Here is a 21,313-nt window from a genome sequence, read left to right as displayed (position 1 = left end):
AGTTGGGCATAAATGTGTTTGATGGCGGACAACGATCCGCACCATCACGGTGGTCAACCCACCGGTCAATAGCCACCACGGCCTCGGTCCTCAAGTCAATGGTCACGGTCAACGGCCACAAACAGGTCAAGGTTGAAAAGTAAATAATTGATATTAGATGATTAGATTACTTACCACAATTTAATTATCGCAAGGTGAAAACTCCGTCTTAAAGTTGTCTCACGAAAACTCTCCTCACAATTGTATTTGAGTTTTTGAAGAAGAATAATTATGATTGTGAGGCATAGGTTTGGTATTTATATAAATTGGTAGGAGAAGTAGGAAGGTTCTAGGAAAGTCTTTTTAATAATAAAATAATGAAAATATCTTAAAGAATAGGTAACACTCAAACTAAATACTACCTTCTCCCCACTTGGTCCCACCATGGCCCCACACGGCTCCCTCACACGGTACCAACCCATGGTCCCCAATCCGTCTTATTTGCTTATTTTATTTTACTTCTTTTCTTTTACGACTACAACTTATTATTATTTATTCCACCTAATATTTATTCATCTTATTATTTATTTACGACTACTCACATAAATATAAATATAAACTATTAATTAAAATACAGAGTATTACACTACCCTCATTGTATATGTATATATACCCCCTCATAATGAAATAATATATCGTTTTGTCTCTCTCATTTTCTTTCTACCTTCTCTCTATAATTATCTCTTCTCTTTATTTCACAACATGTTATCAGCACGAGTCTCTAACCCTAATTTTATTTTTCAATATTGTTCCCTATTACGCAGGTATGTTTACGCAGGTATGTTTACTAACCTATTAGCTATGTAAAAGGAAAAAAAATATAAATCGATACACTTGTTTATTACAAGGTCTTGACACATGCAATTTTCACGTTGTTAGACCTTACACGTTTCATTGTTAACGATGATGTTTGGTAAACATAACTGAACGAGTTGATATTGTGTATTAAGGGAATTAATATATTTTAATTATATCGTTCATTCGGAAGTATTTTATAATAGTGTATATAATTATTATTACATCAATCTTATAGATTATACTATTGATTATTGAAAAGTTCCATATATTTGGTGAACAAGTTTTCAAATGGGACATATCTTATAATTTTGGGCCTGAAGCTGCAAAAGAATTATTTTACAAAGATGAGGAGATATGTCCATATTATAACTTTGGCCTGAAGTTCAAAGTTTTGAAGGTATATAATAATTTTAACACCGTCTCATTAGTACAATATATTCATATGTAAGTGTAAGCGGTAAGGAGTCCATATGTAAATATAAGTGGCCAGAAGTCCATCGAGGTGATTTTATGAACCGTAATTGAGTTTAAAGCGGTCTTTATTAAGGGCAAATTTATTTGTGAATTGATTCTTGTTCACCTGAAGTTGAATAATATAATTGATACCCGTCGTTGTGAGTACCAAAGATAAAATTTATATTTCCTATTAAGACTAACCTAGGCTAGTGGTAACAGGGTCGAACCACAAGGAGGCAGACATAATTTCCAGCTGTTTAATAAAAGTCTAGGGTAACAAATGTAAGGGGTTGATTTGAATTGGTCTAAGACTAAGAATGAATAAAGACAATAAACTAAAAAGACGGATTTAACAAATAAAGAAGGGGTACTAGGATGATCGGTTTATTAAAGCTTCGGCGGTAGCATACTAAACATGTCTAAATCGAACACAAGTGAGGCGGGGAACAAGAGGTCCTCTCGGTCCACTCTTAACAGATATCATCTTTCGATCTCGCAATAGGTCCCTAATATCACTAATACTAACTTTCGTTCTGAAAAGTGACTAACGGTCTAAACTATACCTATCTTTCGATCTTAGCACAGTTTAGTCGATTTAACTGGTGGTCAAATAACATACCCTATCTTTCGATCTAATGGGTCGGTCATAAAATAAGCATCTAACTGGTCGCATGCATTCGATTCGTTAAATACAACATTAAAATCAATTAAAACGAAGGGTATCCTCACAAGGTCAGTCGATCGACCGAATAGGGTGGTCGATCGACCAACACGCGGGTTCAGGCCGTGTTCAATACTTTGCCGCCTATGCTAAAACTCGCCTACATCCTAGCACAAACTATTTAGCTACTCATGCTAAGGGTAATAACAATAACGAAACTAATAAAGTTGGCAAAGGAATTCATGCTTAAAACAGTAGAACAAACAATTAACATAAACTATGATAGCGGTCACGGGAATCTACTTAGCAATTCTAAACTATTGATAAAATAAAGATGAACTAAAATTAGGGCAGAAGAATACCGAATTGCAGAGGAAAGATTAGTTATTAAGAACCGAAAATCCAATGCTCAACAATCCCAAACCCTAACTAGCTATCAAGAACCGTATGAAAATTACTGAATAAAACTTTGAATGAAAACTGAATAATAACTTGATCCTGATTGAATGTTTCTAGGTTACGTTATATAGCAACTAACGTAACTTTATTTCCTAAACCTAGCATAACTTTGGGCTTCAAGATTCACGGTCTTTTAATTCCCGTCTGGAATAGTAGCCTGGTCGATCGACTAAGGTAGGTGGTCGATCGACTGAATAGCAATGAACAGTGGTTTCTGGAACCCGAACATTGGTCGATCGACGGAGAGTGATGGTCGATCGACTACTTGAGCTGCTACTTGACTTCTTAAAACTCGTGGACTTGTCTTTTGGGCCTTGGATTGCGCACCAAGTTCGTTCCTTAAGTGATTCCTTTACGTCATTTGCAATGCAGATTACTCGGGGATGGATTTTGCTTGATTTTCCCGTTGAATTCTTCACATTTCTGCAATAATGTACAAAATACGGAAGTAGATGGAAATAGGGAGAAATGTAGCATAAACTACAAGAATGAGCTCTGAAATGCGTGTAAAATGGGATGTAAAACATCATATAAAAGACACGCATCAAACTTCCCCAAACCAAACCCTTGCTTGTCCCCAAGCAAGAACTAGACTCGATCTAATGACCTAATGGAACGAGTTCAATCTCAGAGCGAATTGTCAACTGTAAAGCCTAAACCAGTTTAATGCATAACTAACAATCAATTAGTAATGCGAATCATGCAAACGAATTATAAAGTCGTTTAAAAACTACTGAACCGTTGACTATAGAGACTTATCAAATTGGACTCTCACGGGTCACTCAAATCACTCAATAAGCACAGGTGATATATATGTAAGATAGAAAGAATTAATTTGTAGTGACTCTCACCTAACTACGACCTATGAAGACATGCCAGCAATAAAATATGAAAATGATCTCTATAACCGTACATATGCATTCCAACCAACAAAAGACCATGACACATGCCGAGGTATATATGGGATATGTGAGGTATGGGTAAGAAGAGGCAAAACATTTTATGGAAAAGTGGAGGTACAGGTGATCAAGCTAGTACCAAAACGGAACCAAATGGCAACATCCTTCTTCTTGCTCAAAAACAAATGAAACGGTGCTATAGCAAGCACAAAACTCACAAATCTCCAAAATACTAAATCAATAAACTCCCCATAGGATATAAATGAAACATGGGAGAAAAAATCGACAAAAGATAAGGATTAAATTATGCGAATTGATTTCTTCCTCGAATCTCAGTCGATCGACCAAAAGGGGCAGTCGATCGACTGCTATGAACAGTACAGAACCTCGTTTTCTTTCTTTTCTTTCTTTTTCGAATCATTTCTTTTCATCATTTTTTTTCTTTTTCTTTTCTTCCTTCATTTCGTTTCCCAACCATCCTCTCAGAATGAGCATATGCCACCAAAAAACGAGTAACAATCCCAAGGACACGGACTACTAGCTTGACAAAGGACAGGCTATATGTAGGATGTAGTAAATGGGACAAAAAGGGATATTTTTGGCAGTGTGGAGTTATTGGGCATAACGAGAAAAGGAAACCTCTACCACATGTGTCAACTAACCACAAACCGAATGCATACAGGTATTAAGTAGATCAAATTCATAATTATGCGAATTAAGGAAACATGTCTCATAAGGAGTACTACTCACATTCCTAGATAAACTGGTCATGAATGTCACCAGTTATGAGCTCTAATTCTCAGAATATATGATGTAGTTTGCCAATTTTCAAAGTCAAATCTCAAGTTCAGCAAGAATGTAACGAAAACTCATAGATATGCATTTACGATTCTACTAATAACATGTTAATCAAGCAAGGCTCAGGCAAAACAGGTGCAATTGCAGTATCATCCTTGAAATACTACCGTTCCGACTCGACCTATATGCTAAAATAAACGTGCATTTTATGGAAATTTTTGAAATTTTTCATTTTTTTTTGAAATTTTGATATATATATGTGAAATTGAATAACAATGCAAAACGAAAATGTAAACGTGAATGCAAGCAAATGATATGCGACGCAAAACCCTTCCCCAAACCAAATCGCACAATGTCCCCATTGTGCAAAATCATGTAATGAAGAAAAGAGAAATGGGAATTTGCGAGAAAACAGATAAGCAAGACACAAAGGAAAGATATGGAACTCACAAGACTTTAAAAAGCGCGAAAAAGGAAACCTCCCAAACCAAATGAGCTAGGAGGTTTCAGTAGCTAGCAGTGCTACTAACAAGAGTGCCTGAAAGACAGAAAATACCACGCATAAGACTGAGAAAACAATTTTGAGGCGGTAAAATTGTGCAAAAAATGAGAAAATTAGAAGAAATAAGTAATATGACGGAAAGTAAAGCGGAGTAGAAAACTCCCTTAGGTCCGCATATCGACAAAACACAGCAGAGGAGAAGCCGTGAACAAATACAGCAGCAGCAGTGGTCGATCGACTCAAATGATCAGTCGATCGACCAGGTGGGCATGAACGAGAGCTCACCTAAACTCGCAAATCGCGATCGACCATATAGGTCAGTCGATCGACTGAAAATACTGCTGCAACTTCTTATTTCTTCGTATTAGCTCAATAACTCGAGCTACCGAGGTCTAAAAACCTGCAAATGCATGATAATACGCGCCCAAAATTGCGCAAAACCCAAAACAAAGCCTAAAGTGCATAAAAAATCCTAAACAAAATAAATGCGAAGTTTTCGCGCACACAAAAGCAATAAAAAACAAAATAGTTCGAAAGCAATAAAATGTTTGTAAAGCTTTTTGATCAACTAGTAGTTGATCAAGAAAGGCCAAGGTATGGCCCACTTCGTCGGCTTCTGGCTACTAGAGGTAGCCTCAATGGTGCTCAGTTTATCAGCTGCACCCTTCTTAGCTTCAACAGTCGGAGAGCTCAATGGATCAACTTCGTCATCTCCCCAATCAAGGACTTCCTTGGAATCGTCAGACTCCAAATCAGACCATCTCAACTTGACTGGCTCATCTTCCACTTCCTCATCAGTCCCATAGCTTAGGCAACCAAGACCGCCTCTTGAAACAAGTCGCTCTGTCACGGCTGGAGCATCCAGCGGCTCTTCCTTCCCCAAACCAGCTCCTGCAATGTTTAAAGCAACAAATTCTTCCTCCTTTTTGCTCCCAGTCTGGGGCGGAGGTGTTAATACAGGAGTAGTAATAGAGATAGGTAATTCAGGGAGCACAAAGTACGATTTCTTTTCAGAAACCGTATTACAAGTAACAGGCCACATGGGATCCTTTTTCTTAGCCGGCTGGGCAAAGACAATAGAGTGCTTTCCCACTTTGAAAGTCAAGGTTCCTAGACCGACATCGATGACTGCACCAGCAGTGTGCAGAAATGGCCTACCCAAAATAATGGGAATATGAGCATCCTCAGGCATGTCAAGTACAACGAAGTCAATGGGGAAGAAAAACTTCCCTCTTTGGACGGGTATGTCTTCTAAGACCCCTATTGGCTGGACCGAAGATCGGTCGGCCATCTGTACTGTCATATCGGTAATAGCAAACCTAGTCAACTTAAGCTTCCTAGCTAGACTCAAGGGCATGACACTTATACTAGCTCCTAAGTCACATAAAGCCTTCTCAATTGAGAAGGTACCTATTTTGCAAGGAAATGTAAAAGCTACCCGATCCTCTAACTTATAGGGCGCAGTGTGAGACAAGTAGGAGCAAGACTCTTTAGTTAACGCAACAGTGTGAACATGTTCAAGCGTTTTTTTCTTTGACAATAACTGTTTCATAAATTTAGTGTATGCTGGCACTTGGTTAACTAACTCAAGGAAGGGTACCTGAACATTCAAGCTACGAATAACATTCTCAAATTTACTGAAAGATACCTGTTCCTTCGTCGGCACGAGTCTCTCCGGATATGAGGATGTAAGGAGTACCTTAGCCCTCTCCTCTAAATCGCGCGTGCCGGTATCCTTGGACTTTGGCTGAAAGTCCGTCACCTTCTCTTTGTTGAAGCTAGACCCTTCCTCAGACCGTCTCAAATGAGAACCATTAACTGTCATTGGGTCGAACTTCGGGACCGGGACTGACCCATCAGCACTCGGGTCTTGTCCTAATGTCTTCGGGACTGTGGTACCCCGAAACAAGTGGTCTCGCAGATTATTTGGCATTAAAGGACGAAATTCCTCAAGATCGTTAGCCGATCTCGATCGATCGACCATTTGTCTCGATTGATCGACTGAGATGTACAGTTCCAGAAGCTCCTGTAACCCGTGCTTCAGTCGATCGACTAGGTATATCAGTCGATCGACCGATATACCTGGTAGACGGCTGTTTTTTCGATTTATTCGTTGAAGCTTTCTTTTGACTTATTTCCGGCTCATCTTTTTCAACAGCGTCCTCGACCATGGCAGGACCTTCAAGGGTGGACCCGCTCCTCAAAGTGATGGCATTTAGGGTCTCCTTTTGTTCAGGTTGAGTTGGTAAGTGTCCCGGAGCTCGAGTGTTACTTTTGCTAGCCAATTGAGCAATTTGGCTCTCTAGTAACTTCATCCCGGCCTCTCGTGCTTGGGACTCCTTCAGCAACAAGTTCTTAAGCTCGGAAAATTCAGAATTCTGCGATTGTTGCTGCTGCGGCACATAGGGAGGTTTCTGGTATTGTTGTTGCTTTTGATGAGGAGGTACATAAGGTTGCTGTTGCGGTGGAGGTTGAGTTGGATTCAGGACATTTTGGCTTCTCCAACTCAAGTTTGGATGGGTTGGCTCGTAGTAGGTGTTTGTCTGCCGATAGTGTTGAAAGGCAGCACAAGACTCGAAAGGACTAGGGCAGTTCTTCGAAACGTGTCCCTCAGCTCCGCACCTTTCACAGACGAAAGGACCGTCTGAAACAGCATTGACATGGTACATCCCTCCTTTTGAAGCTCCCCCTAGTTCATATTTATCAAACCTCGCAAAGAAGAGCCTCGAGCGCAAAGAACAGAGGAAGATTCAAAGACTCTCCTCTGGTTTCCTCTTGAATTCCCATATTCACCTTGTGAGTGGCCAAATCGTCAATGATCTTCCACCCCTTGGTTGCTCCCAAATTCTCAGCAAATCGGCCATTGGCTGCAGCATCCAAAATAGCCCTCTGATCGTCGTACAACCCATTATAGAAATGATTGCACAAGCTCCACTTTTCGAACCCATGGTGCGGTATGGTTCGCACCAGCTTCTTGAATCGGACCCATGCCTCGTGGAAGTTCTCATCCGGCCCTTGTTTAAAACCCGTGATTTGAGCTCTAATAGCAATCGTCCTTGAAGCAGAAAAGTACTTCTTGTAGAATGCCAATGCCAATGAATTCCAATCAGTGATCGCATGAACGGTTGGGTCCAAATCTCTATACCACTCCCTTGCAGCATCACGAAGGGAGAAGATGAACATGGTCTCTTTGATCTGATCTTGGGTCACGCCAGTTGGTGGGGGTATGGAGCAGCAGTAGTCAATAAAGGTCTCCATATGCTTAGCTGCATCTTCATTTGCAGCTCCACCGAACTGGTTTCTCTCGACCATAGTAATGTATGCAGGCTTTGGTTCGAACTTCCTGGCATCTCCTGGTAGTTCGAACCCCTTATATAAATTTGCAGCTGTCGGCTCAGAATGACTAGCTATACTCGCTTCCTCGGCCATGTCTGGAATTTCTGGAGAAGTGACTGTCTCGGCTGAAGAAGTGGAAACGGGAGAAGACGGTGGATTTTCGTCGAACAGCTCGTTCTCGTAAAAGCTAGCACGAGAACTAGGCTCTTCCTCTAACTGTTGGTCTCGAAATAATATCCTCTTTACGTGCAAAGATCTTTCAATCTCAGGATCAAATGGTAGTAGTGGACCACCCTGCGACCTGCGCATAAGAAGAAACTACAAACAGAATATAAGAAAAGTTTAAGGAACGGGTGTCCCTTAAACTAAAGAAAGACTAAAATAAAACAGCTAAAAATTAGAACTATTGCCTCCCCGACAACGGCCCCAAAATTTAATACCCGTCGTTGTGAGTACCAAAGATAAAATTTATATTTCCTATTAAGACTAACCTAGGCTAGTGGTAACAGGGTCGAACCACAAGGAGGCAGACGTAATTTCCAGCTGTTTAATAAAAGTCTAGGGTAACAAATGTAAGGGGTTGATTTGAATTGGTCTAAGACTAAGAATGAATAAAGACAATAAACTAAAAAGACAGATTTAACAAATAAAGAAGGGGTACTAGGATGATCGGTTTATTAAAGCTTCGGCGGCAGCATACTAAACATGTCTAAATCGAACACAAGTGAGGCGGGGAACAAGAGGTCCTCTCGGTCCACTCTTAACAGATAGCATCTTTCGATCTCGCTATAGGTCCCTAATATCACTAATACTAACTTTCGTTCTGAAAAGTGACTAACGGTCTAAACTATACCTATCTTTCGATCTTAGCACAGTTTAGTCGATTTAACTGGTGGTCAAATAACATACCCTATCTTTCGATCTAATGGGTCGGTCATAAAATAAGCATCTAACTGGTCGCATGCATTCGATTCGTTAAATACAACATTAAAATCAATTAAAACGAAGGGTATCCTCATGAGGTCAGTCGATCGACCGAATAGGGTGGTCGATCGACCAACACGCGGGTTCAGGCCGTGTTCAATACTTTGCCGCCTATGCTAAAACTCGCCTACATCCTAGCACAAACTATTTAGCTACTCATGCTAAGGGTAATAACAATAACGAAACTAATAAAGTAGGCAAAGGAATTCATGCTTAAAACAGTAGAACAAACAATTAACATAAACTATGATAGCGGTCACGGGAATCTACTTAGCAATTCTAAACTATTGATAAAATAAAGATGAACTAAAATTAGGGCAGAAGAATACCGAATTGCAGAGGAAAGATTAGTTATTAAGAACCGAAAATCCAATGCTCAACAATCCCAAACCCTAACTAGCTATCAAGAACCGTATGAAAATTACTGAATAAAACTTTGAATGAAAACTGAATAATAACTTGATCCTGATTGAATGTTTCTAGGTTACGTTATATAGCAACTAACGTAACTTTATTTCCTAAACCTAGCATAACTTTGGGCTTCAAGATTCACGGTCTTTTAATTCTCGTCCGGAATAGCAGCCTGGTCGATCGACTAAGGTAGGTGGTCGATCGACTGAATATCAATGAACAGTGGTTTCTGGAACCCGAACATTGGTCGATCGACGGAGAGTGATGGTCGATCGACTACTTGAGCTGCTACTTGACTTCTTAAAACTCGTGGACTTGTCTTTTGGGCCTTGGATTGCGCACCAAGTTCGTTCCTTAAGTGATTCCTTTACGTCATTTGCAATGCAGATTACTCGGGGACGGATTTGGCTTGATTTTCCCGTTGAATTCTTCACATTTCTGCAACAATGTAAAAAATACGGAAGTAGATGGAAATAGGGAGAAATGTAGCATAAACTACAAGAATGAGCTCTGAAATGCGTGTAAAATGGGATGTAAAACATCATATAAAAGACACGCATCAATAATGAATCTGAATTTTGATCCATTCTCGAAATGAATGTGATACCTCATAAAAACTCTGTCGGTAATAGAGATCGGGAACATGTCATTATGATAAGCTAATGTTGCGGCTTAAATTGAGCCTTAATAATATGGCATTTAGCGAGCCAATTGTTAAGAAGCCTTAATTGAGCTTAGGGATGTGGTCTTAATTGAGCCAAATTCATTGAAAGAAATGAAAGTGTCTCATAAAAGTATATCTCATGAAAAGTCATGTGAAATTCATATATGCTCAAAGTTTGATATGAAAAAAGAATGAATGATTCACGAGATGAGATTTATTTATTTATTTTCATTATGGCAAATCACGTCTATTAATTATTCAATTATTGTTGTGGTGCATGCTTTGTTATATTATTATATACTTCGCATGAGTTTATCCCAATTCACTGCCATCAAATCATCTATTATCATTCATGCAGTTTTTTTTTAAAAAGAATTTGTACGATGTACGTGTACACCTATGTTCTTCTATTTTCATAGAAATAACGAATGTAAGTATGATATATCACAATTTATCCACGTGTAAATAGTATGGCAATTGAATGTAACTCTCACCAAATGCATATTTGTGTCTAAAATGATGCGTATTACATAAGTAAAAGGCAACAATGTTAGGCAACTCTCATAAACAAAGTTGTTGTGACGTGTAGCTAGTGCAATGTTATATTTTATTATATAGATGTTGTTTTAAAATTGTAATTCGTCACCACTCTAGATATGATAGAATTACCGTGTTTTCAATGATTTTACTACGTACTATGATCTTGTTAATCTTTTAGTAATAAACTTACAAAGTTAACTAAATTGATATTGTTTTAATGTTATCAAATGTTATATGGCTAATTGTGGACAAATTATTTCTTTTAATAATGATTTATTGCATTGTACATTAATATGATATTGGGTATCAAGTAATTAATATTACGGTGTATTTTATTTACAAATTAGAAATTTTAATTCCACACAAGAGAGCTTATTTACGGGTATATATAAAAAATGTAACACCCGCCATTTTTTCAAATCTATTTTCGTAACCGTATTTTATCCCGATTACGATTTAACTTGTAAGACTCGAATTTCATTTCCGAGTAATATCTTTCTCTCTTTTTGAGTTCTTGAATTCTTTTATATCTCGAACATTCTTGTATTCTCAAGATGTATTGTTGTTTCTAACTATTCCAGCTTCGTCTGATTTAATCATTTAATTTATATTCTAATTCTATTCCGAGTTAATTCGTTGGATTTCGGAATTTATTTATTGAACTCATTTTTATGCTAGTTAATTCCTAATATCATATATTTTATTTTTATTTATGAGATTTAATTTTATTCTTTAATATATGGTTTTAATTTAATTCTTTAATTAATTCCGTCTTAAGTCGATTTTTAGTCCGATTTCTTAAATAGACCGACTATATTTATTTGACCATTTTAAGATCAAAGTTTTGAATTTCACGTTAACTTGGCACCAAAAGCATCAATGCCATGTGATCTTTTAGGTGGTGAGATCTTTTATTTTGTTCACATTTTCTTATAAGACATATATCAATCTTTTACGTACAATTCCTTCCTCTTTTACTATATTGTGAACAAGTGTAATTTGGGAAACAATCCCTTGTTTCCCTATGTTTGAGCCATGGGGTTATGTAATGCTATGTCATTACTATACTTCATTTTATTTCTGGCTACAATTCTCTCTTTTAATTTATCCTCTCTTTGACAAAAATAAGAACTCATACACTCATATTTTTCTCTCTATTTGGGACGTGTGATACCATGCTCCATAGCCTACCATCGTCATCAATTTTCTTCTCTAATTCATCCTAATTCAAGGGTAAGACTAATTACTCTTTAGTTCCTCTTTTAATTAACCTTTTTTATGGTTTTCACCATATATTTATATTCTTTTTGGAGGTTACAAAGGAGATTCATACATGGTGGAACGTCTTGTTGATTTGGATTGCAATCAGAGGTAACGCGTGATGGCTGACTCGATATTTCATTTCGTTTTATGAGTAGTTGCATGTATATTATACGTTTTATTGCTTTTTCATGTTTTATTGATTAATATGAATTTCAAAAATATTGTCTATGATCCAAAAGTTTCTGGTTTTAATTGATATGTCAAATAATTATATTTTTGAGATTTGTCATATTGATAACTGTTTAAAATGAAATTGTTTTTATTATTATTGTTATTGTTCTATTTTGACATATTATTAATAATATTATTATCAATTTCGAAAAATATAAATATTCTGATAATTTTGAAAAATAAAACTACATTTTTCCATTCATCAGTCATTCAAGAAAAGGGCCAAAAGTTCAACCCCTTCATACCTTTCTTCTTACCACTACCACTTCCGGATGCTTCACCTTGATGACCACTTCCACTAGAATCATCCCCTTGGAGAGGAGTGACATATTCACCAATGTTTTGGCCACTATCAAGTCCATCTCCATAGCTACTATAACCACCATAACCACCATAGCCACCATACCCTCCATTAAATGCCTCAACTCCATAATCCGAACCACAAAAATCCGGACCAGGATCATATGTAGTATAAGTACTTGCATCATGCTTACAAGGGGGAGGAGGAGGAAATCCACCCGGGGGATAGGTATAAAATGAAGGGTGCGGCCCCTCGGGTCGAATTACTCCTAGTCTAGCAAAATAATCATATATGGGATGCAATGCAAGTCTTTGGTCATCACGAATGACATTAATATTAAGACTAAGATCACGCATCATATTTATCATGTCTATGTTAGAGGGGGAATGACGTGCTTGAGAGAGTTGACCTCTCTCATGCCGCTCAATGGTGGTACGTGCCTCAACTCGTAGAGGTAAGTGATAAGTAGTGGGAGTAAAGGAGGCACTCCCATGATAGGGCTTGGTATGGACTAAGGCCTTTATTTATTTTTTCTCTTCCGGTATACTAAGTGAATCTTGTCTACCAATTTTCCAAATCATGTTAGGATGAGAATCTCTAACCAATTGCAAGATAGGAAGTATTCATAGTCAAGTCCAACCCCATTTTCCCTAGTGACAAGTAACGGTCTCAAGTCGGTGGTCTCTTGGTTAAAGCGGCATAAGTGATGAGCAATTTTAGTAACCAAACCACCCAGACAATAGAACTATTTTTCGGGTTACATTGCTTGGTTAAATGCACCGCAAAGTGGTAAGGGAAGTTTATTCCCCATTTATCATCACCATTGCCATTAAGAAAGGCACCCAAAATCTCAACCTCTATTTTCCTCACCGAATGAGGCTCATTTCTACCAAAGAAAGTCCACCCCATAAACCTGTGCCAAACACGAATGTCAAGGTAGTGAATATATTGATGAGGGACATGGTCCCAATGAGTAAAAGGGTAGTGAGAAATAGATTTCCATGTAATAACCGGGTTGTAAGATGATAACACTAGTACAAAATTGTCATACGGCCACGGTTAAAAATGACATAAGGCTACGGCGTAGCAAATCTGGGTTCTTTTAACCGTAGCCAAAGGTGTATATAAGGCTACAGTTCTTAATAATTTACCGTAGCCAAAAGTGAATATTATGCCACGGCCTATAGGTCTACGACCGTAGCCAAAAGCACACGTCAGATGTCCCATTATGCCCATTATTTGTGCCTACTATTCTGCGAAACAATAATCACTATTCTGCAAAATACTATTCACAAATAAAAGCCACATATATACAATTTACCATTTGAACACCAATGGAAGCAAAATCACTTGATATATTTTATAACAAAAAACATCGTGCTCAGTAATACATATGTATTTCCAAATACAATTCAAGTTTTTTTTTTTTTTTTTTTTTTTTTTTTTTTGGTGAAATGTGAGAGATTTTCATTAAATCAATAAAGAGAATATTCAATTACAACATTACTTCAAAGATTCTAGTACTAACCACAGCTAAAGTAAAATATCAAGTCTAGAAAGCCATTGCTGATCTTGGCTAGTAACAGGTTGTTGGATCATCTGACTGATTCGAGCATGAATCAGTCTCTTCAAGTCTTTAACAATATTTCCAGGCACTGTTAGCTGCAATTCCAAGCGACATTTGTTTCTTTCCAACCAGATAGTGTACCAGCAGGCCAACTTTGCCATTCTGCAAACATGTTGCTGCAACTGAGAGCATCTTCTATCAGGGACCAAATTAAGTTACAGCCAAGTCTCTATTTGTCCCAAAATTTGCTTGCTGTATAAGCAGTCTTCAAAAAGATGGGAGTGAGTTTCAATGCCATTTTCACACAGCACACAATCCTTAGAGTCACTTATCCCATGAGCATGTAACTTTTCTCGGGTATTGAGTGCCTTATGAGAAATCAACCAAGCTATAAAGGCATGCTTAGGGATATTCCATCTATCCCAGACATCAGAATACCAAGGCACAGGTGGGTGTTGATCCTGTAACCAAGTATAACCAGACCCTACTGAATAGCCTTTAGGGTCAGCTACCCAGCAGTTATCCACAAAACCAGCATTCAGTTTGCACCTGATCTTACAAATGTTCCTCCAATTCCAATTGGAGTCACTAGGAGGGACATAGGTAGACCAACAAGCATCTTTCAGATAAATATGATGAATCCACTGAACCCAGAGCCTATCAGCCTTAGTGTAAATCCAATTGACAAGCTTCCCAACATTAGCAATGTTCCAACTTTCAGCATCCTTCACACCCAATCCTCCAGTTTTTTTATTGAAGCATACAGTGGACCAAGACACAAGAGGAGCCCTCTGGTACTCTGTGCCCCCATCCCATAAAAAATTTCTGCAGATGGCCACAATCCTCATGATGATCATTTTAGGAATCAGAAAAATGGAGGCCCAATAATTATGAAGAGTATTGAGGATAGAATTAATCAAAACCAATCTGCCAGAGTAGCTAAGCTTCCTAGCCCCAATCCCTCTTATTCTAGTAACAATCCTTTCCACCAAAATATTACAGTCCTGTTTAGTGAGTCTACCAGGCTGAATAGGGATGCCAAGGTACTTAAAGGGTAGACAACCTTCTTGAAAACCTGAGATCTGCAAAATATCATGTCTCAGTTCATCAGAAACCCCAACAAAAACTACTTCAGACTTAGCCTCTCTCAATACAATTCAAGTTGCTCAACAACATAAGTTGATTAATATTTCATAGTCACAAAATACATCCTCAATAACTCTTAAAAAATGATAATAAGTCCAGATTGAGAGATCACCCGTCATATCTCTTCATGCTTCTCTTGAAAACTTGATGACCTTCAATAAATGGCTTATTTCACCTACATATATTTACGTTACAATAACATTGAAATATGTAAGGATAAGAGTCAATGAAGAAAGATTGGTAATAAAAAGGGAGAAGGGAATAGATTTTGAGGATAATCTCTAATCATTAACAAGTTGGAATATGAATAGGATGTAAACAAGATTCTATCAACTCCCAATTCCATCGACACAGAAGCCATTAATTTACAGCTAAAAGCCATCAATTGTACACTATTCCAGCATAATTTTAGCAAGAAACTAAGTAGAGATGAATATGACTAAAAGTCATGAGTATGATATAATTACCTAGAACTAGAGATGGTTCGTCATCAAATAAGTAGCCCATAGATCTCGAACCTCGTTCACTTCTTCAACCGTATAAGCCTTTTTTGATCCAAACCACTATCAATACATCAAAACATTAATATGTATAATTGAACGTGAAAATAAAAATTGCATCGTTAGTATGTTCACTAATAATGTCAAAACTTGTCATTTAAATATTAAATACCTTATTATAATCAGCTATTCTGATTGTAGTGCCTCACAATATCTAACATGTACCGCATGACATAATAACCGCACTCTGTACTCCCAGGTTGTTGGTGACACTAAAAATACCAATATCAAAAGGTTACTCCATTTTCAGTATATATAATAGAACTATAAAACGAAAAATTTGCCATGTAAGGAACAAAGTTGCTAGTATAGAATGGTGTGGATGGCTATCCCAAAACATTCTATTATCTAATGGATGGTTATGAACATGAACATCTTTTTTTCATGTGCACCTATAGTAGAATCGCTATAGTAGCTAGTAAAAAATTGGAGCAAATGCAAGATAAAATGCCATAAATCCAATTCAAAGGAGAAGCCAGGAACATAACAAAAATGCATAGACTGTATTATGGAATTGATGTATATATATGACATGGAATCAAAGAAATACAGTTGAGCAGGACTGAAAATGTAGCAAATGAGATCACCCGAACGGTTGAAATAACAATTAACTAGGCTAAAAAACTTACTTCCAAGTTGCTCCATTTTAATGATATCCCCGATTTCAATGTATAACCTCCACGAGCCTTAAAACCTCGAAACACACTATAAAAAAATATAATTATTGATGGTTAGGCGAGAGAGTTTTTATAAGTGTGTATGTATAGTGTTAGTAAAAATGCACAAGTGCTTTACATACCCTTGTAAGAGGTATTTAAAGGTCACATCACGTTTTTTAGACAAAGGATCACAAAAATACGCTTCTTGTACAAGTGGACAAAGAATTATCAGCACCCAATGCATTCTACATATAATTAAAACAACAAATTTAAATAAATATCCACAAAAAAATATAATATAAATAAAGATAATCACCAAATTGATAATATACTTACTCTTGACAAAATGGTACTAAGACGACACCAACATTTTTCATTTGATACAAGCCATTTTCCACATCAAAATAAATCATATAATACTACTAACAAATAGCTAGCGTTAAGTAAGGTATCGTATTCACAGGGAGGCGGTAATAATCAATTTGCTAATGTTTAAGTTCGACTTTAAAGTAACAATTTTTGGGGGTTTTGATTGTTTGATTTCTAACAACTAATAACAATGTAAATAAATAAGACGAATTCAATAATATTAAAAGGTCTAGGGATTAGGTTCACTAGGTAGTTATTCAGGGGGTGAGATTTAACTTATTGATAGAGCAATTTATATTGTTTAAGGTCATAAGATCGATCGATCCTAATATATCCTTTAGATCTAATTTAACATGAAATCGCTATCATTAAATTAGTTCAATTCAGCTGTCGTACCCTTTACTAGTCTTAAACCAATCGGTGAAAATCCTAGTTTATGCAATACTAATTAATTAGCCCTGCAGAAGCTAATCAACTAGATTCAAACCAACAAGCTGAACAACAACAAAGAGCAATTTAACTATCAATTCATCAATATAATCCCCCTTCTAACAACCTAGATCCCTATTCACTCTAGATAAGAGAATTAGCTACTCATATTAAAGGGAAGAACAACAATAGCAATAATAAGAAACATGATAGAAAACAATAAAAGATGAATAACGATTGAATAATAATTATTGAAGAAAGATTAGAACAATACCGTAATAATAATGAAGAACATGCTTAGATCCGAAAGTAAGAACAAAACTAAACTAAACTAAGAGTATTTGAGAGTTTTCTAGGGTAATTCTACTGTAGCTACGAAAAATAAAGCTTAGGGTATGATTTGGGTATTTATAACAAAACATAGCCGACTTAAGGAAATTGCGGAAAACTGCCAAAATAGTGGTTCCTCGATCGAGCTTATGTGCACTCGATCGAGTACACAAGTTCCTCGATCGAGTCTGGGCAAGATTGATCGTGTATTCTTCATCTTCAGCTCTTTTCTTCGTGTTGTCTTCTTAACTTCTCTTCCTTTATTCTTTTAGATTCTCGTGCCATGCTTCATGTATTCCTTCATTCCCACTCCGCGATGCTCATTTCATCCCTTTGCTCCTCAAATGCGTCATTCCTGCATTAAACATCAAATAGCGGAAGTAACAACATTCTCGGTTTGATCGAGTGTTTTAAAGGGTTATAGCTGTTTTGTGCAACCGTCTTAAGACGGGTTTTTAACCCCTTTTATCATGACTTACCTGGGTTGGGGTTAGGGTGGTTGTGTCGAGGGTAGTGAGGAGAATCTAGTGGTGGTTATGGGTGGTGGGTTAGGTGGCTGTGGTGGTCGGAAATCGAGTCTAAAAGGGGGTATACGGCCTGTTTGTTGTCGTTTTTTTTATGTTGTTCATTGTTAGTGGTTATTGTGATGGTTGTTGGGGGTCAGGTCTGAGGGAGATGGCAGGTGGGGGATGGGTCGTGACCACCGTGGTGGTGGTGGTGGCGGCCCACGGGGGGCTGTTATTGTTAGTTCGAGTAAGGGTGTCGGGTTTTATTGTTGTGTATGTCGTGTTGTTGCTTGTTATTGTCGTCGTGTTTTGCTGGTGGTGGCCTTACTAGGACCCATCGTGGTCAAGGCGGCACCATGGTGGTGGTGGCCACGATGGTGGCGGTTTGTGCATATGGTGGTCGTGTGGAGGGTGGCACGCGGTGGCGGTGCTGGTGTGGGTGTTAGCAGGTTTAAGGTAGAGTTTACGACGAGATGTAATTAATTAAATAATGGCTATGAGTAGGGATTTGACCCATGTGATTGGGGAATATTTGAGATGGGATTTGAATAGCTTAAGGCAGGTTTATGTTTAATTAATTGAATTCTTATTTAATTTAATTAGATTAGTTAGTAATTAAATATGTTTAATTACTTTAATTAGGTGACGGTTTTATTAAGCGGTATTATTATTGGATCGGGTTTGCTTATGGAGCTTGCAAGAAGGTAGGTTTATCCTACTCAGTTTTAATGTTGCATATATTTGCTAAATGATTCATTTGCCTTTTTCTGCATTGAGTGAATCGCATTGTATGATATTGGTTTTTGACGACTCGACGAGTCAGGATATTTGGGGAAATGGTATCTATGACATGTTTGGCATGTCATGGTGTATAGTATTTGTCATGCATTTCATATTGTGATGGTTGTGATTGTATATGCTGGTGGATTTGCTGTTGTTGTTGTTGTTGTTGTTTCGGAGATGTAAGACAGTTGGGAGACCGTCTTAAGCTTGAGTCGCCTCTTGGAGGTTCCCACTCTAAGAGGGATGTGCACATTAATGGCTTGAGTTACGGAGGGACTCGTGTGGTTGAGACACGACGTCTGGCAGGGGATCCGGTTGGCTTCCGGACCCGGTACGTCTGGGCGTGTCCCGGTATCTGTTTGTGGTTATCGGTATGTCTTGGCGTGTCCTGGTACCAGTGTGGTTGTTGGTATGTCTGGGAGTGTCCCGTTACTATGGCGGTGGTTGTTTGATAGTGGTTCATACATGTTATAGTCATGTTGCGTACTCGCACAATCGAGTCGTGTCACACTTTTTTTTATTTATTTATTTATTAAAACCGACGTTTGTGTGTCTGTGTAATTGTCACCTATTTCCAGGGCGGCTTGTGTCGATCCATATGATATTTTCGATCATATGGGGAGCAGGTTAAGTACAGGTTGTTTGGATAGCACGCGGGAGACGGGACGAGCCTGATGAGTCACGAGACGAGTATAGTTGACTAGGAGAGTATAGATGTCATGAGTTTTACTTTTATTCATTTGTTTACGTTTATGTAATTCATTAAACATTACATTAATAAAATGTTCTTTGACTGAAGTTTTGAAGCACTACCTCGGGAAACCGATATGGTAATGCTTCAATTATCTTGGCCGGATAATTGGGGTGTTACAAAGTGGTATCAGAGTGACGATTTTGGAACCTAAAACCAATGAACCAAAAATGAATTTAGGAGAGTTTAAGTAAAATGAACCCGATATCAGTACAATAGGAGGTCGGTTTTGGATGAGTAGGCGCTCTCATGCCAAAGCTAGTGCCTGTCATCTCAGTTGGTCACTACGTGGGTGGCTAGGAGTATGGGAAACATGTGAATTGTGATATGAATGCATATATGTTATGGTATTAATGTGTGTTTGAATATGGCACAGAATATGATCATTGTGAAAGTGGTTTGAATACGTGTGTTGTGGCTATTTATATGTTATCGTATGGTAGAATCGCTTGTACGGAATGAGATAGCATGTGATGAATGGATAAGTGGACTAATGTGAGTAGTATGTTGTAGACATGGTTAGTGTTTGTTGATGTGAGGGATGTTAGTCCCGAATCTTGGCATGCAGATATCATATGCGTATTTGAGCTTGCTAGTGTCTTTATTAAAGCATGAATGGTGATGATTGTTGATAGAATAGTAATGTACCAAAGATAGTGAGTGTGAGGCCAAACCCAATCGAGTAGAGGAGTACTTGAGCGAGTTGACCAGTCACTCGACCGAGTGAATGAGTCACGCGACCGAGTGAACAGATCACTCGACCGAGTGGACCTGTAACTCGACCGAGTGGGCAAATTCAAGAAAATGGAAAACTTCTGGAAGGTTTCCACTCGATCGAGTAACCTGTCACTAGACCGAGTGGAGCTGCACTCGACCGAGTGTCCTAAGTACTCGGCCGAGTGGGCCTGGTGAGCTGAGAAATTCGGGTAAAATTTGATTTTTCTACCTTATCTTTTCATTCCTATTTCGAACCTTGTAACTTCGACATCGATTATCTTAAAATGATTCAAAGTCGTCATATGGTGATTTGTTGTTCGAATTACACTTTCCTACTCCACTTTTCTTTATCTGTCTTCTCAAATTTCGACCATGTAGTTGAGTCATCTTCTTCATTTTGCAATTTGAAATGGTTTTATATATACACATGTTTATTCAAGTTTTATCAAATAATTGCATGACTTTGTTCAATTTCATAGTAATGGTTGATTTTCTATATAATTAGAATGGTTAAAAATCAAATTTTCATGTTAAATTTTCTTTCCCACCAAGGATGAGCTTAGAAACTCGTGCTTTGAGTCGATAACCGGATTTTCTTGTTTGTTGTTAGGTCATATTGAACAAGAAAGGCGTAACGCTTGTTGTTAATGTCGGATTTGATTTTGTATGCGAAAATTTCAATTTAAAAGTTTTGACTTACTTTTCATTTTCATGAGTGAAACTTGTTTTAATCGTCTTACAAAGACTACCGTTATCCCTAGTGGTGCGGTACATTGTCTTAAAAATGAAGATTTATTGCAAATTTTAGCCTAAAATTTTGAACCGAGTGAGGAATATGAACAATTTTGATTTTTACCCAAATATGGATTAATAGTATTGTAAAACTATAATATTATTTTTGGAATTTTGTAATAAAAAGGTGTGAATCAAAATTATTCCGTCTTAATGGCTGACAAATTTTCCGAAAATGTTGTGACAAGTATACATAAGCTTTGACTTTTCGCTCATGATGTACCTTATTTACTCCTTATTATTGATCTTTGAGTACAGTGTTTTGTGATATCATGCATAAAAAAATTTTCCGCCTTAAAGTTTTTTTTTTCGAAAATGAATGATATACCTACCCGGATTTTTGACTCTTCTAAGTTATGTTT

At 37.6% G+C, this 21,313-nt stretch overlaps 1 long non-coding RNA gene across 1 annotated transcript; it reads left to right on the top strand.

The window, feature by feature from the left end:
- Window positions 1-11,633: 11,633 nt before the first annotated feature.
- Window positions 11,634-19,487, top strand: LOC141658932 (uncharacterized). Its single transcript, XR_012549531.1, has 4 exons — window positions 11,634-11,780; window positions 11,861-11,918; window positions 18,551-18,612; window positions 19,270-19,487. It is a non-coding gene; the product is annotated as an uncharacterized LOC141658932 (long non-coding RNA).
- The last annotated feature ends 1,826 nt before the right edge of the window (window positions 19,488-21,313 follow it).

The sequence above is a fragment of the Silene latifolia genome, chromosome 6 (genome assembly GCF_048544455.1).
Source record: "Silene latifolia isolate original U9 population chromosome 6, ASM4854445v1, whole genome shotgun sequence".
In the NCBI taxonomy this organism is placed as follows: Eukaryota; Viridiplantae; Streptophyta; class Magnoliopsida; order Caryophyllales; family Caryophyllaceae; genus Silene; species Silene latifolia.
The sequence above is the reverse complement of the archived record's forward strand: the minus strand, read 5'-3'. Positions and strand labels throughout refer to the sequence as shown.